Source organism: Aedes albopictus, chromosome 1 (genome assembly GCF_035046485.1).
Source record: "Aedes albopictus strain Foshan chromosome 1, AalbF5, whole genome shotgun sequence".
Classification (NCBI taxonomy): Eukaryota; Metazoa; Arthropoda; class Insecta; order Diptera; family Culicidae; genus Aedes; species Aedes albopictus.
The window spans coordinates 141,578,855-141,593,337 of NC_085136.1; the positions used below are offsets into that span (position 1 = coordinate 141,578,855).

Below are 14,483 nucleotides of genomic sequence, written 5' to 3' on the forward strand. Positions count from 1 at the left end.
TTACTGTTTTATTTATAGAGCCAGAGATGCCTAACCGATTTCAATGAAAATTTTTCTGTATGTGAAGTATGCATATCGAAGTGTTGTGTAAAAATTTCATTCAATTTGATCCAGCCGTTACAAAATTATATTTGCTTAAGTGGCACTCGGTCAGTTTTTTTCAAATTCAAAGTGCTACAACTTTGAAAGTATTCATACAAAATGGCTCAAAATTTTAATAAGAACATATTTTCATAATAGTATTATACTATAAAATTTTGATAAAAATCGGAGCAGTATTGGTAGTTCTATAATCAAAATTGTGCTTTACTGACCTTAAATTTCCGAAAATTTACTATGGAGCGCCTTTGTGCAAAATTTTAAAAAGGTAGGATGATGGTTTTATCTATATATCAACAAATACTTAATCGATTTTGATGAAAATTGTATGGTATAAGCTACATATAATGTAGCATTACTGGTCCAAAAATCAGCTGTTTTGGTGTACGTAGTCTAAAGTTATGAAAAAAATTGTGTGACCAAATTTTGACCGTATCACCCTTTACTTGTATCATTCACCTTTGGGGATGGTTTGTAAAAAATATCAGGATTTTTCAAGTTTCTGAAATGCTCAATGTATGAGTTGCTATGGGAACAACGAACTTCCCCTTCAATTTTCTCCATTTGGTGATTTTGTTATATACGGTGTTTGGTAAAGTTAGGCTTGAATTCAGTGTACTTGTCACACTTTAACAACCCCCTCTCCCCCTAGGATCGTGACGTACTTCATGGATGGCCTCATGCATGATTTTGTTAAACAAGATTTTGTCCGGAACCAATCTGGAACTCTGTTTCACAGGCTGAGGCCTTCGTCGGCGAATATAAGGTGAGTTTGGAAGGCTGCGGTGGGCTGGGCACGTAGCTCGTATGCCGGAGGAACATCATGCTAAAACTATATCCAACAGAGTACTAGGAAGGATCCCTCGGCTTCATGGAAAAGCGCGCACACGTTGTCATTTCGCAGTTGCGGAGGACCTAAGAACTCTAAACGTTCAAGGAGACTGGACGCAATTGACCCAGGACCGATACCAGTGGAGGAGAATTCTTCATTCTGCGTAGACTTACCGCTACGAACTGTAGCCTATAAAGTATTGAGTAAGTAGCAAATAAATTTTAAATTTTCAGATGCCTTTCTCAATGTTTTACAGCTGTGACTGACTTGTGGTTTACGGCAATACAGCACTCGGAAGAAAAGAAACCCACATTTGGACCAGTCTACCGCGCACCTCTACGGTTGCTCCTTTCGATCGTTTCGATCCATAACGTACACGACTTCAACCTTGACTGAAACACAAATGACGCGGAGTCATGCAACTGATCAGCTTGTGATCAGTTCGATAGTGATCTGAATCGCAATCGCAATCGCGAGTCCTTATCACGTGCCCCTACCCGTTGCACTTCATACGTAAGGTATAGGACTTTTTTTTATTATTGCTTGCGGTGACGTATTTATTATCACGGTGTGTCTGGTAGAACAAAATTAATTTGAAAAAATCGGTATCGCTAAAACTCCCACCAAACGAAAGCTGAAGGTCCCCTCTTTCATTTGAGACTAAAAGGAGAAAGTTCTATCGGCGGGTCTAGAACATTTTTTTTTTCAAATATTACTATCTTTGAGGCTTGTGTTTTTTTTTTTCTTTTTTCAACCTTGCGTGTAGCCAAATGGGCTTGTATGAGGTCGCCCATTAGTAACGTGTCCTTTTAAAAGAGTAAACGGGTCAAATCAAAAATTAAAAATTTTCCTTACAAAATATTGCTTAGACATAAAGTGCAAAAAAAATATTTAAGGCAGTTGAATATAATTACAGCAGTATCTGGGCATATATACAAATAAACTTCGCCTTTTATACATGTGGAAGTAGTTATTCCGGCTGTAATTTTCTTATTTTTTATTGACAGTGTCTTACGATTTAACAGTTTTACGATCAAAGTAGGCCGAGTAATGTCAACAAAAATAGAACATACATCAAAGTAGCTCGGATAACGGGGCACAACATTTGGAAGGTAATCCATTTCGGAAAACTGAAAGTTTTTTGATGATGCAATTTGAATCGTTCAGAAGCATTAATAAAACGATCTAGAACTCCACACCAATTTTATCAATGTGATGGTCTGTCTTATATCCTTGTATGCCGTGGTTCGGATAGAATTATCATATGCCGGTATTTGTTCAATTTGTGCACCTTTATGGTACCTAAGACTTAAACGTTTTTAGTTAATTTAGACTATTGCAGTTAGGTATAGCCCCTTACTTTAAAAAAAAACAACTACGACAAGATCCCCCTAAGTGACGAGGAAAACCAAACCAAAGAGCACGTTTTGTGTTTGAAGAAGTGCTTTTTCCGCCACAATTATCATCGAAAGCAGTTAATATTCACTGTTTTAGTAAAATTGTCTAATAACGGGTAATAAGACATAAAAAATATTTCAGACACGAATGCCACTTAAGTGGTAAGTGTCTTAAATATATAGTAATAATAATAATATTAGTAACAGTATATCTTTGTGAACAGGTAGCCTTACTTAACTGACAAAAACAGAATAATTAATTCTACATGTCTAATGTCGTTTTCGTTTTTGATTCAGTTCCAACTTGGGTTGGAACTGAATGATATCACAGTTTCAACCCCAGCCCGACTTCGGTTTCGCTTGTACTAAAGTTTGTATGAGATTGTTTGACGTTTGTTTGTTTACACATTTTCCGCCAATCCAGTTCCAACCCAGGTTCAAAAACGAATTCGACATAACGGTATATGTAGTAAGAACAATGTGCTAATCTGTCGGTTATCAATAGTTTGATCTTTTGCTATTTTTTTTAATCTGTATTAACGAGATTTTTAGCCCTTGGCTAGTTCATCTCGGGACCCACGCTTCACTTCCCTTCCGAAGGAAGAACTCACATTTTGCGAGTTTTTCGGGAGTGGGACTCGATCCCAGGTCCTCGGCGTGATATTCAAGTGTTCTAACCATCACACCAGGTCCGCTCCACATCTTCTGCTAGCATCATGGCATTATAGACGAGTTAGCAACTTTTCATTCAATTCTACAACTTTATTGACATATACACATGTTTTACATTAAAGTACATATGTCTGAGCACATACATATTAATCAGAACGGATTGAAGATGTCTTAACTTGTTCTTGTTTCTACTTGCAGTTTGTTGGTATTATGAAAACTTTTTTCTGAAAGATATCAAAGATAGCAGTTAGTACTACCCCACAAAAAAGTTCGGACTTGCTCATTTAAATTTATCTCATTCAATGGTGGCGAATATACCCATTAGATTTACTCTCTATGAGCTTACATATTATTTGAAACCTTCTACATGGAGTTGCGGCCCTTGTTTGTGAAATATGTAGTTCTGCAAGAACATTGAAACTTGTTGAACATCATTCAGACTTCTCATAAAGTTGCTTAGGTTGCTGAATATTTGCGGGCAAAACCCAGAGATCAGGCTGGTCAGATGAAGCTCTCAAATATTCATGAACTACCATCCAGATGGAAACCGGCGTCAACGAGTGACCAGAACAGTAAACCGATTTTGTTCACCGATGATTTGTTTTTGATAACGAAAAGATCCCATAAAGCCACAGCTACAAAGGGCGTGAGTACCCAGCACAACCATGCTGAGGATGACGGGTTCGATTCCTGGTCTGTCCAGGACCTTTTCGTGAAGGAAATTTCCTCAACTTAAATGAGCATGCAGTATTTTCGTGCAAATCACACGTTATACACATGCAAAATAGTAATTGGCAAAAGAAGTTTTTAGTTAAAAACTGTGAAAGTGCTTGTAGGAGATAAAATAAGAAAATTTCAAACAAATCAAACAATTTCATTTATTCTTATTACATCTCCTACAGTGCGCATAGAACAAGCTAAGAAGCATGAAGCATGCTTTGCCCCTGTAGGGACGTTTCGCCAAGAAGAAGAAGAAGACGACGAAAGAAATCATGTGTCTTGAGTACCAGACGCGCATTGAAGTTGACAAGCTGTTTGAGGAGAATATATGACGAAGTCACACCCCGAAATTTCAAGAGCACAAATCTGAAGAACCAAATGACGTTATATGCTGTAAAGGGGGTCGATTGGTGACCTGCTGGTGCCAGTCAAATACGAGACCCTAAAGACGTATACGAATCTGTCATAGGATGCAAACACATTATTGGAATCTAGATTGGAATTCAAAGGAACTCGATTTTATACTCACTGTTCTAGTACTTTCACCATAAACATAAAACTGTCATCTGCTGGATTTCCCATTCACATGGGACTATTGTGCTTTTATGTGAAGAATAATAAACATAATATAAAAAATATATCGTCGGACAATCATGCTTGCAATGGAAAAACAGTGTTTTGTCATAAATGTGTTCTTCGAAAAAACTGAAAAAATATCATATTTTTTCAAAAAAAAAAAAAAAATGTTCTAGACCCGCCGATAGAACTTTCTCCTTTAAGTCTCAAATGAAAGGGGGGACCCTTAGCTTTCGTTTGGTGGGTGTCTTAGCGATACCGATTTTTTTAAATTAATGTTGTCCACCAGACACACCGTGATTATAGGCACATACGCCGTCGCGTCAGCGCCGGTGTATCACTTACCTCAGAGAAGGGCTAAGGTCAAATGATCGTCACAACTGTTTCACGCAGCGTAAAACAATCATAATAAAAACTAGATTTATAGATGATCTTGAAATCGACATAAAGCTACAGTTACGCAACTACTGCTGGCAGGGCGTCGTCGCCGTATTGTCTGTGCAGTTTGCGAACAAGTTGCAAAACTGACATTCATTCAATGTTGCCTGGAATGCCTTACGGCTTGGGACTTCAGCATAACTTACCTTTACGGTACGTCCCAACATGGTTGTGGCAACCTTTAAGATATTTTCGCACCTGAACTTGATCTGTATTCACATTGCACAGTGGGCAAGTATAAACATTTATTGGTCAACTTAACCTTTCATTTCTTATTCTTTGCTATGAAACGCACGAAGAAAAGGATACGTATTTTAATAAATTCCAAAAAATTGATAAGTTCAAAACAGAAAAGGAGGAAAGGAAATACGTCAAAATGACATATCTATCTATATAAAAATGCAGTGGCATACGTGGGAACGCGCATAACTTGCGAACGGATGGTCCGATTTGGGTCGTCTAAGTTTTGTTCTGTTAGTTTTCACCCAAGGGAGGTTTATGAGGCCAAAATTATGGGGAAATTGCGAGTTTTTGAAAATCGGGTTTTCATACATTTTGATCGGGGACTTGGGTGCTTGGCTAAAGACTTGAAACATCAAAAAACGCAGTAGGCAATATAAAGTTTGCCACAAGATTTCCACAAAATTCTACAATAAAATCCAAACATATTTTTTTCAAAATACCAGTTGGGGGTGACAATGGGTCAGAGGGCGAGATTGGGTCAAAACATTATCTGAAATGCCTCATCAAATATTGCAAATCAAAAAATCAAAGAATCAAAAAATGTATGGTATCATCCTCGTAGTTGCCAGCAGTTCTTGTCTAGGTCTTAAGAGCAATTTGTTAATTTTTTATAAATAATTGAAAAAAAGCTTGAAAATAAGGATTTTTTAAACCTTTTTTTGGCATTAGGGTTATTTTTTCCCCAAACCAAAAGGAAGGTTAAAATGTCACTTTTGAGCCTCGATGAAAAATCATACATTAAGGTGGATTATTCCATTTTATAATCTCAAACTCATATCCATCATGTAATATATGTATTATTAGTAAGTAGTATCAACTTTGATCAGAATTTTTTATCTTGCTTTGTTGTCAATCCGGAACAAGTTCGGTTCTCTTGACAACCCCTTGAAGAATGGGTCAATTTCCATACATTTGCAATTTTTAGGAAAACTGACGAACTCCAAATATGTTTTCATAATTTGTGCATTCATTACCAAAGATCACATTCCAGCGTTCATGTGCAGAAGCAAAAGTTATTGAACAAGGAATGTACCTAAACCAACAGTTTAAGCGTAACATTTTGTGTCCAGCTAGATACTGCCTTGAGATCATTGTGCAGTGTGCTTCAATTTGCGGTGCCGTTCCAGCTGGAGATCAAAGTGTAGGGCAAATTTAGCGCACCAGCAGCAGTGCCGGGCAGTGATGTGTCTCAATCATAACATATTTATTATGTTCTCGATCGGTTCAAGGTTGATCACGAGACCAAGTGCGCTAGAGCGGGATCAGATCTGTCGTGATCGTTTTTTTTGTTTCGTTCCATTGAGATGCCAAACAGGTGATACTGTCAGTCAGTTATTTTTTTCTTATGTTGTGTGCTGTTCGTGTTAATTGTAATAAATTATTTGCTTAGTTTTTACGAAAACCAACCATGGTGTAGGCATGAGGTGCCATGGGTCATGTGAAACATGCTCTTAATAATGAATAGTTCTTCAGATGGACGGCGTAATTACTTGAAATTGATCTGGTATGGGTATATGTTTTGAAGGACACTGAAGGGGTAAACTAGTTCAACATTCAAAAACATCTCTAGAAAGAATCATGATATTAACTATTGGCGATCGACCTGATAATTAATAAATTAAAAAAAAAATAAAGATTTAAAAATTTCTCCTAGTAAGTTGGGGTGTCTGAAACACAGCGTAACAAAAAATAACTTTTTGTCTGTCTCAAGAGCAAACTTATGTGTCTCCGAAGGATTTTGGGCCGCTGAATCTGAATCCGGGCTCAGATTTGCTCTAACACGTCACAATTTTGAGCTATACCTCAATTTATAGGACAAAATATGCGATTTTGGGCTTTTTTGACTGCAGGTTATTAAGCAAGCAGGGTTATTTTTGTGGAGCGGACCTGGTGTGTTGGTTAGAACACTTGACGTCACGCTGAGGACCTGGGATCGAACCCCACTCCCGACAAACTCACAAAATGTGAGTTCTTCCTTCGGAAAGGAAGTAAAGCGTGGGTCCCGAGACGAACTAGCCTAGGGCTAAAAATCTCGTTAATACAGATAAAAAAAAATATTAAGCAAGGAAATATTTTTTTAAGCAATCTAAAAGTTAATTGGTCAATTAACATCTAAATTAACGACTCATGCAAAATATTTCGTTTTATCAAATCGAATTTGATAGTTTTAAGCGATTTATGTTAGGTACGATATTTCCCATACAAGTCACCCTCCAAAAGTTGCATGCAAGTTTTCATACTAACATAAAAAGCTTAAATCTAAAATGAAAATATTTTGCATGAGTCGTTGATTTAGATGTTAATTGACCAATTAACCTTTTGATTGCTTAAAAAAAATATTTCCATGCTTAATGGCTTGCAGTCAAAAAAGCCCAAAATCGCATATTTTGGCCTAAAAATTGAGGTGTTGCACAAAATTGTGACGTGTTGGAGCAAATCTGAGGCCGGATTCGGATTCAGCGGCCCAAAACCCTTCGGAGACACATTAGTTTGCTCTTGAGACAAAACAATGTTGCGCTGTGTTATTGGCGATCGACCTGATAAATTAATAAATTAGAAAAAAAAAAACAGAATTTTAAAAAATACAAAAAGCAATTTTTGTTAGCTTTTATGAAAAAAAAAATCAGAAAAAAACCACTCTTTCGATAAGAAGTGCAAATAATATTGGACAGGAATACCAACACCTGTGGTTGAGTGTCATTAATCAAATATGATAAAATAAAAAAAAATATATAAACACAATAAATAATCAATTGAATTTTAAAAAGAAACTCTTATTTGATAATGTTTATAAGTTTTTCAAAAACTGTACAGAAATATTCTTAAAATTTAAGTATAAATTTTAAGTAAAATACGCAAGAAATTCCACCAAATCGCCTTTCAAAAATGCCTTCGAAGAGGTTTTCAATATATTTGCTCTCTTAAATAGTTCCTTCCAACCGAGATTTTTTCGGTGTTCTTTCGGGATTTCTGAGAGTTGTTTACGGGATTTCTTCCAAAAGGTTTCCCGATATGCTTTCAGAGTTTCTCGCTGGATTTCTCTCGTTGATGCTTCCAATATTTATTCAAAGTTCTCCTAGGAGTTCCTCTTAGAGGTCCTGGGATAGTCTTCGAAAAGTTTATTTCGGGATTTTCGTGAGATTGTTGTAGAAGTTGTCAGATGGATTCCTTTCGGAAAGGATTGTTATATTTCTATTAGATTTCCACCTTGCGTGGGTTTTCTCTTAGTTCTTCCCGAGATTTCTTTTACGGGTTTTCAGAGTTCTTCTTTGAATTTACTCCCGAGTTCATTCCCACAATTTTTTTTCTGAGATGCCTCAGTTCTTCTGTCTGTAGAGATTTCTCCAATAGGTCTTGCAGCGTTTCTCGCAAGTTTTCACATGAATTTCCTCCGATATTTCTCCAGAAATTTCTCACTGGGAATTTCGTAAGCTTTCCCATAAGATATTAAAAAAAACTTTTGGGAAAACCCCTGAGAACTCCGGGAACAACTATTAAAGACATTACAGAAGGAGCACCCAAAATCGCGGGACAATTTCTGTGGGTTATTCCGAGAAGAGTTCTGGGATTAATTCCGAGAAAATCTGAAAAAAATCCCTGGAGGATCACTGCCAATGATCCTGCCAATGATCCTGAAAAAAGCTTAAAAAAAACACAGCAAGAAATATCAGCAAAAGCTCCTGCCAAAATGTTAAAAGGTAATCTAGAGACAGCATGAGAGAACCAGGAGTAACTCCAAGATAAATCTGAAATGAAACTTTAAAAGATTTAGTTAGTTAGTTAGTTAGTTTTTATTTTTAACCAAAATTTAGAAAGAGGGAAAAACCCCTTTGAGTGATTTCTATTTCTCTCAATGAAATCGTTTTCAAAAGATTTCCTACGAGAACGTATAATAAATACCCTGATTAAAACTCCTGTAGAAATCATGGAAGAAACTCTGGAAGAAAGTTTAATGAAATTTCTTGAAGACATTACAGAAGATACTTCGGAAGAAATCCCGGAATGAACTCCTGCAGACAATTCGTGGAAAACCTGAAAAATCTGTGGAGGAGTTCTAGTAGAAATCCCAGTAAGAAGTAGATAACCGAGAGAAGATCTTCCTGGGGAAGTTCCAAGAGGAACGTGGAAAGATTTCAAGAGAAACTCCGAGAGAAACTCTATGAGAAATTTCACAACTGCCAGCTGAGAGATATTCTGAGAGAAACTGTTGTGAAGATTTCGCCATAAATCCTGGAAAAATCCAGGAAGATTCTCGAGGAGGAATCTCAATATGAAGACAAATAAACTGGAAAAACTTGTAAATAGAAGGCATGAAATGTTGTTAATTGACAAATTCGGCAATATGTGTTATTGAAGACAAATAAATACCAGGAAAAAGGGCATGAAAAAAAACGGAAATTCTTGCTTTGTTAGAAATCCTGGAAGGCATTTCAAGAGATAGTTCTAAAGAAGATCCATAAACATTGACAGAATTTCTGGAAAAACCCTTATACTTAGAGGAATATTTATATTGATTTTAACTCCCGTGTTCACATGTAATATTCTGGATCTTATCGCCGGGCTGCCGGATATATCTGCCAGATCTAGGCACCCCTCTGGTTCCTCTGCCACGATTACCCAAATTCCATCTTGATTTGACTTGTTTTTCGAATAATTATCCGGAGTAATCTTAAGCGTCTTTACGAAACCATAAGCTTCTATTGTAGCCTTCGGAATTACGAGAAAACAACTGTTTTGACAGTTTTTACTAAAACATGAGGTAAAAACTCGTGATCAATTTTTTTTTTATTTTTTAAACTGTTTTTTAGCCTAGGTCTGTTCAGAAGAAGTAAACATTACATATTCGCAAACTTTTTAATTCATTCCAAAAATTTAAAATGGTCATTGGCAGAGAAATTCAAGCTCTCAGTTCATAACTGTGAGCGTGCTCATTGAACACTAGGCTGAGCAACAGGCTTTGTTCTAGTGAGGACTTTACGCCAAGAAGAAGAATAATTCAGAAAGTTTTCCAGAGATTTTTTTTTTAAAATAAAATCATTTTGCTTTGCTACTGAATTTCCTCCAGAATTCCACAAGTTTTTTTTTTTCAGAAGCTGCTCCATGCATGGCTGCATGAATCTCTCCAAAGATTTTTTTCAGTAAAATCTCACCAACTGTTTTTTTTTTGGAAAATCAAAAGTTATGGATTTTTTTCAAAAATTTTGCGAAGGATTTCTTTAGAACATCTTCGAATTCTATGTTTCCTTTAAAAACTCATCTAGAGATTCCTTCAAAAATTTCTCCAGAGAGATTCCTTTGTACAATCTTCTATAAGTTGCTTCCAAATTTGCACATGAATATCTTCATTTATAGAAAGCATTTGTAAAATCTTTCAAGGATTCTTTCAATAATTTTAGTAGGTTTTTTAAAGAAACCACAAGGTTTTTCCCCAGATATGCCCTTGAGAATATCTTCAGAAATTTCATGAAAAACTCATTTAGGAAGCCCACAGTAATTTCATCCAACACATCAAGGATTTTTCCATTTTTATTTTCAGTGATTCTTGCATACATTCCTACAGAAATTTCTGCAGAATTTCATACAGAGATTCTTTCAGGAGTTCCAGTAGTATTCTTCCGTATGTTTTCGTATTTTTTCAACGGATTCCGGGAATTCTCCATAAATATTTCCTAGGAATTTCTACAGCAATTCTTTTGGAAATCGATAACACAGCGCAACATTTTTTGTCTCAAGAGCAAACTTATGTGTCTTCGAAGGATTTAGGGCCGCTGAATCCGAATCAGATTTGCTCCAACACGTCACAATTTTGACCTATACCTCAATTCATAGGGCAAAATATGCGATGCATGCAACTTTTGGAGGGTGACGTATGGGAAATATCGTACCTAACATAAATCGCTTAAAACTATCAAATTCGATTTGGTAAAACGAAATATTTTGCATGAGTCGTTAATTTAGATGTTAATTGACCAATTAACCTTTTGATTGCTTAAAAAAATATTTCCGTGCTTAATAACTTGCAGTCAAAAAACCCAAAATCGCATATTTTGTAAATTGAGGTATAGCTCAAAATTGTGACGTGTTGGAGCAAATCTGAGCCCGGATTCGGATTCAGCGGCCCAAAATCTGTCAGAGACACATAAGTTTACTTTTGAGACAGACCAAAAGTTAATTTTTGTTACGCTGTGTAATTGCTACATGGATTCCTACTATTATATTTCAGGAATATCTTCAGAAATATCTCCAAGAACTTTTTCAGTATTTTGAGGATTTCTTAAGGAATTTTAGCAAGCGGTTTCTTCAAAAGTTCTTATAATATAATATATATTATGTTTTTTCCCCTAAAATTCCCCTTCAAAAATCCTGCGGAAGTTCCTCCTGGAATTCCTTGAGGGAATCCTGCAGAAATTCCAACAAATAATTCTTCCTGAATTTGCTTCTGTTATTCCGTCAGAAAAATCACAGATTACTGCAGAGATTTTTGCAGCAGTTATTCTTTATTGGAATTGTACAAAGAATACAACAGGAACTTATGAATTTTCAAAAGAATCCCTTAAGGATTTGCTGAAGGAATCCTCGAAGAAGTTCAGAAGGTTATTGTGGAGATTTCTGGAAGAAAATTTTGAAACATTTTTATGCAAGATTCCGGGAATAAGGGGCCATCCATATACCACGTGGATAATTCGGAGGGGGAAGGGGGTTCGAGAAAAGTCCACGCTTGTCCACGGAGACGGGGGTGGGGGTCTGTCATATGTCCACGTGGACAACATTGATATCAAGAAACAAAGATACATTAGCGAAACAAATTATAATAAGAAGTAATGTTCGAAACAATTTCCGAAGCATCTCCCGGAGCAACTTTTGGAAAAAAAACCTGAGCAATTAAAAACAACCCAGGAGGAGTTACAAGATGAAATTCCAGGAGATAATTTTAATGGATTTAGTAGAATATTCATGGGAACTTATCATAAGCATTAGCTAGTATTAGCATCAAGCGAGTCGCACAAATTCGTGGGTGTTACAATCCTAGAATGAGAGTTGCCCTCTTGCCGTCTGTTACCAAATCACAAAGATTTAGGATCGATATCTGACAAGATCGAAGCAATCCGGTAGAGTTCTCCTTAGAGTTTCCAACAAAGTTATCTTTTAGAATACCTGAAAATATGTCCCGGAAAATATTTGGAAAATTTTCTGAAGAAACTTCTACAAAAGTTCCCTCAGGAATTTTGGAAGAAAGTTTTGAAGGTTTTGCGGAAGAACTTCCAGAAAAATCAGTGCAAAAAAATTAGAAGAATTTACGAATGTACTTTTGGAAAACTTCCGGAAGAAACTTCTGACAGAAATCCCTGGGAAACTTCAGGAAGATTTGCCAGAAAAAAATACAGAAGAACTCCCGGAAAAGAATGTAGAAATACCGTAGCATTTCTTGGAAGAATCCTCAAGAAAACTTCCGATAGAATTCCCAATGCAGTTTTTGCAAGAATTCCACTGAAACTCCTAGAGTAAATCTTGGTAGAAGTCTTAGTGGAACTCCTAGAGAAATTCCCGGTGAAAATCCTAGGGTGACACTCCTAGAAGAATACCTAGTGAACCCAATAGTATCTCCTAAAGGAATTCCCGATGAAACTCTTAGGGGAATTCCCTATCAAACATCTGGATAAATTCCCAGATAAACTTTTGAGAAAGATACCGAAGCAAATCCCGGAAAAACTTTTGAAAGAATTCCCCGTTGAACCCCCAGCGGAATCCTAACAAGAAATCCTGGTGGGGTTTCTAGAGAAATCACTAGTGAAACTTCTAGAGGAATTCTAGGTGAAACTCTTAGAGGAATACCCTAATGAAATTTTATGAATTCCCAGTAAAACATCTAAAAGAATCTTCGGCGGAATTTCTGGAGGATTCCACAATAAAAAGAGAAATTTTCTCAACAACTTATGACAATCATGGAGTGAAAAACATTCCGTTCAATTAAAAATGATGTTGTACTTCTTTTAGAAGATTTTAAAAGAAGTCACTCAAAGGCGGTTTCCCCTTTCAATAAATTATAATTTGTACCTATTACAAAAACTACAGAATATTTGTAATTCATCAAAACATTGCTTACAAAACAAATCATTTTCAAATAATCAAAAAAGGGATTTTTTTTAGTTTTGTCCACGTGGACATTGGGGGAGGGGGGTAGGGGTCAATGTAAAGTCCACGCTTGTCCACGGGGAGGGGGAAGGGGTCAAAAACCATGATTTTTACGTCCACGTGGTATATGGACGGCCTCTAAAATCACTGAAGCAATTTCTGAAAGAAACTCTGGAGGAATTCCTCGAGTACCTGAAGATTCCTGAGATATCTCTGACGGAATTCCTAAAACATTTCACGATAAACTTCTGGAGGAAATCTGTTGTAATTCCAAAAAAAACCTTTGAAGAAATTTCTTAAGGAATTTCTGAAGTAGTTTTAGAGGAAAACTGTGAAGCACAAGTTCTTGAAATAATCCCTGGAGAAATCTTTAAAACAATTCCTTGAAGATAAATAAAAGAAAAACGAATTGAATACTGTTGATTAGACTGTAACTCGATAATGTGTAGAAAGTACGAGACACTGAAAATGATCTTCCAGGTCGAAATACGTTTCTGTCATAGGATGCAACACATAGTTGGAATTTAATTGAACAGTATTTAACTTGTATAATTTCTCTAGATATGAGACGAAGTTCTGCTGAAATTTTGAAAACCAAAGTCCTGGAGGATTTTTTCAAGAAACACTGGAACTCTTTTTAGGTATTTTCAGAATTATTTCTTGAAAACATCTGGGAAAAGTGCCAAGGAATAAAAACTTTGGAAAACTCCTAAAGTATCATCGGTAAAATGTCTGGAAGAAAGGTCCGAATAAAGTTTAAGAGGAATTTATAAAACTAAAGCAGTCCTTAGACTGAAAGCCTAGAGGTATTTCTGAAGAAATCCTTTGAGGAACTTCTAGAAGAATCTTTTGAGAACTTTCTAGAGTAATTTTCTAAAAAAAATGCCTACAAAAATGCCAAGGAATAATTCGTGGGGAAATTAAAAAGAAATCCTGCGGAATACTCTTGAGTCATTCTCGATGGTATCCCAAGAGAATATATTCAGGGATACCTGAATGCTTAAATTTATGAGAAAATTCCTGGAAAAAATCTGAAGTCATCCGCAGATAAATTCTCGAAAGTATCTACGAATGAATCTGCTAAGGAACACCTGCATAAATCTTTGCAGGAATTCATGCTAGAATTTCCATATGTAATCCTGCAAGAAACTGTGTGAAGAAATGTATGTCAGAAAGATATTTCAAAGGAATTTCTGGAGGAACCCCTAGAGGAGTTACTATAAGAATTTCTCGAGGATTTATGGAACATATTTCAATAGAACCCTTGGAAGACATCCTTTCTGAAGCAATTTTTGAAGGAATTTCTTAAAAATCCCTGGAAGAACTCTTGGAGCAATACCTGAAAAAAAAAAAACCCTGGAATAACCCGTAGT

At 36.2% G+C, this 14,483-nt stretch overlaps 1 long non-coding RNA gene across 1 annotated transcript; it reads left to right on the top strand.

Moving 5' to 3' along the window:
• Positions 1 to 748: 748 nt before the first annotated feature.
• On the top strand, positions 749 to 1,904 carry LOC134285196 (uncharacterized). The gene is made up of 2 exons (XR_009996203.1): positions 749 to 865; positions 945 to 1,904. It is a non-coding gene; the product is annotated as an uncharacterized LOC134285196 (long non-coding RNA).
• Positions 1,905 to 14,483: the final 12,579 nt, after the last annotated feature.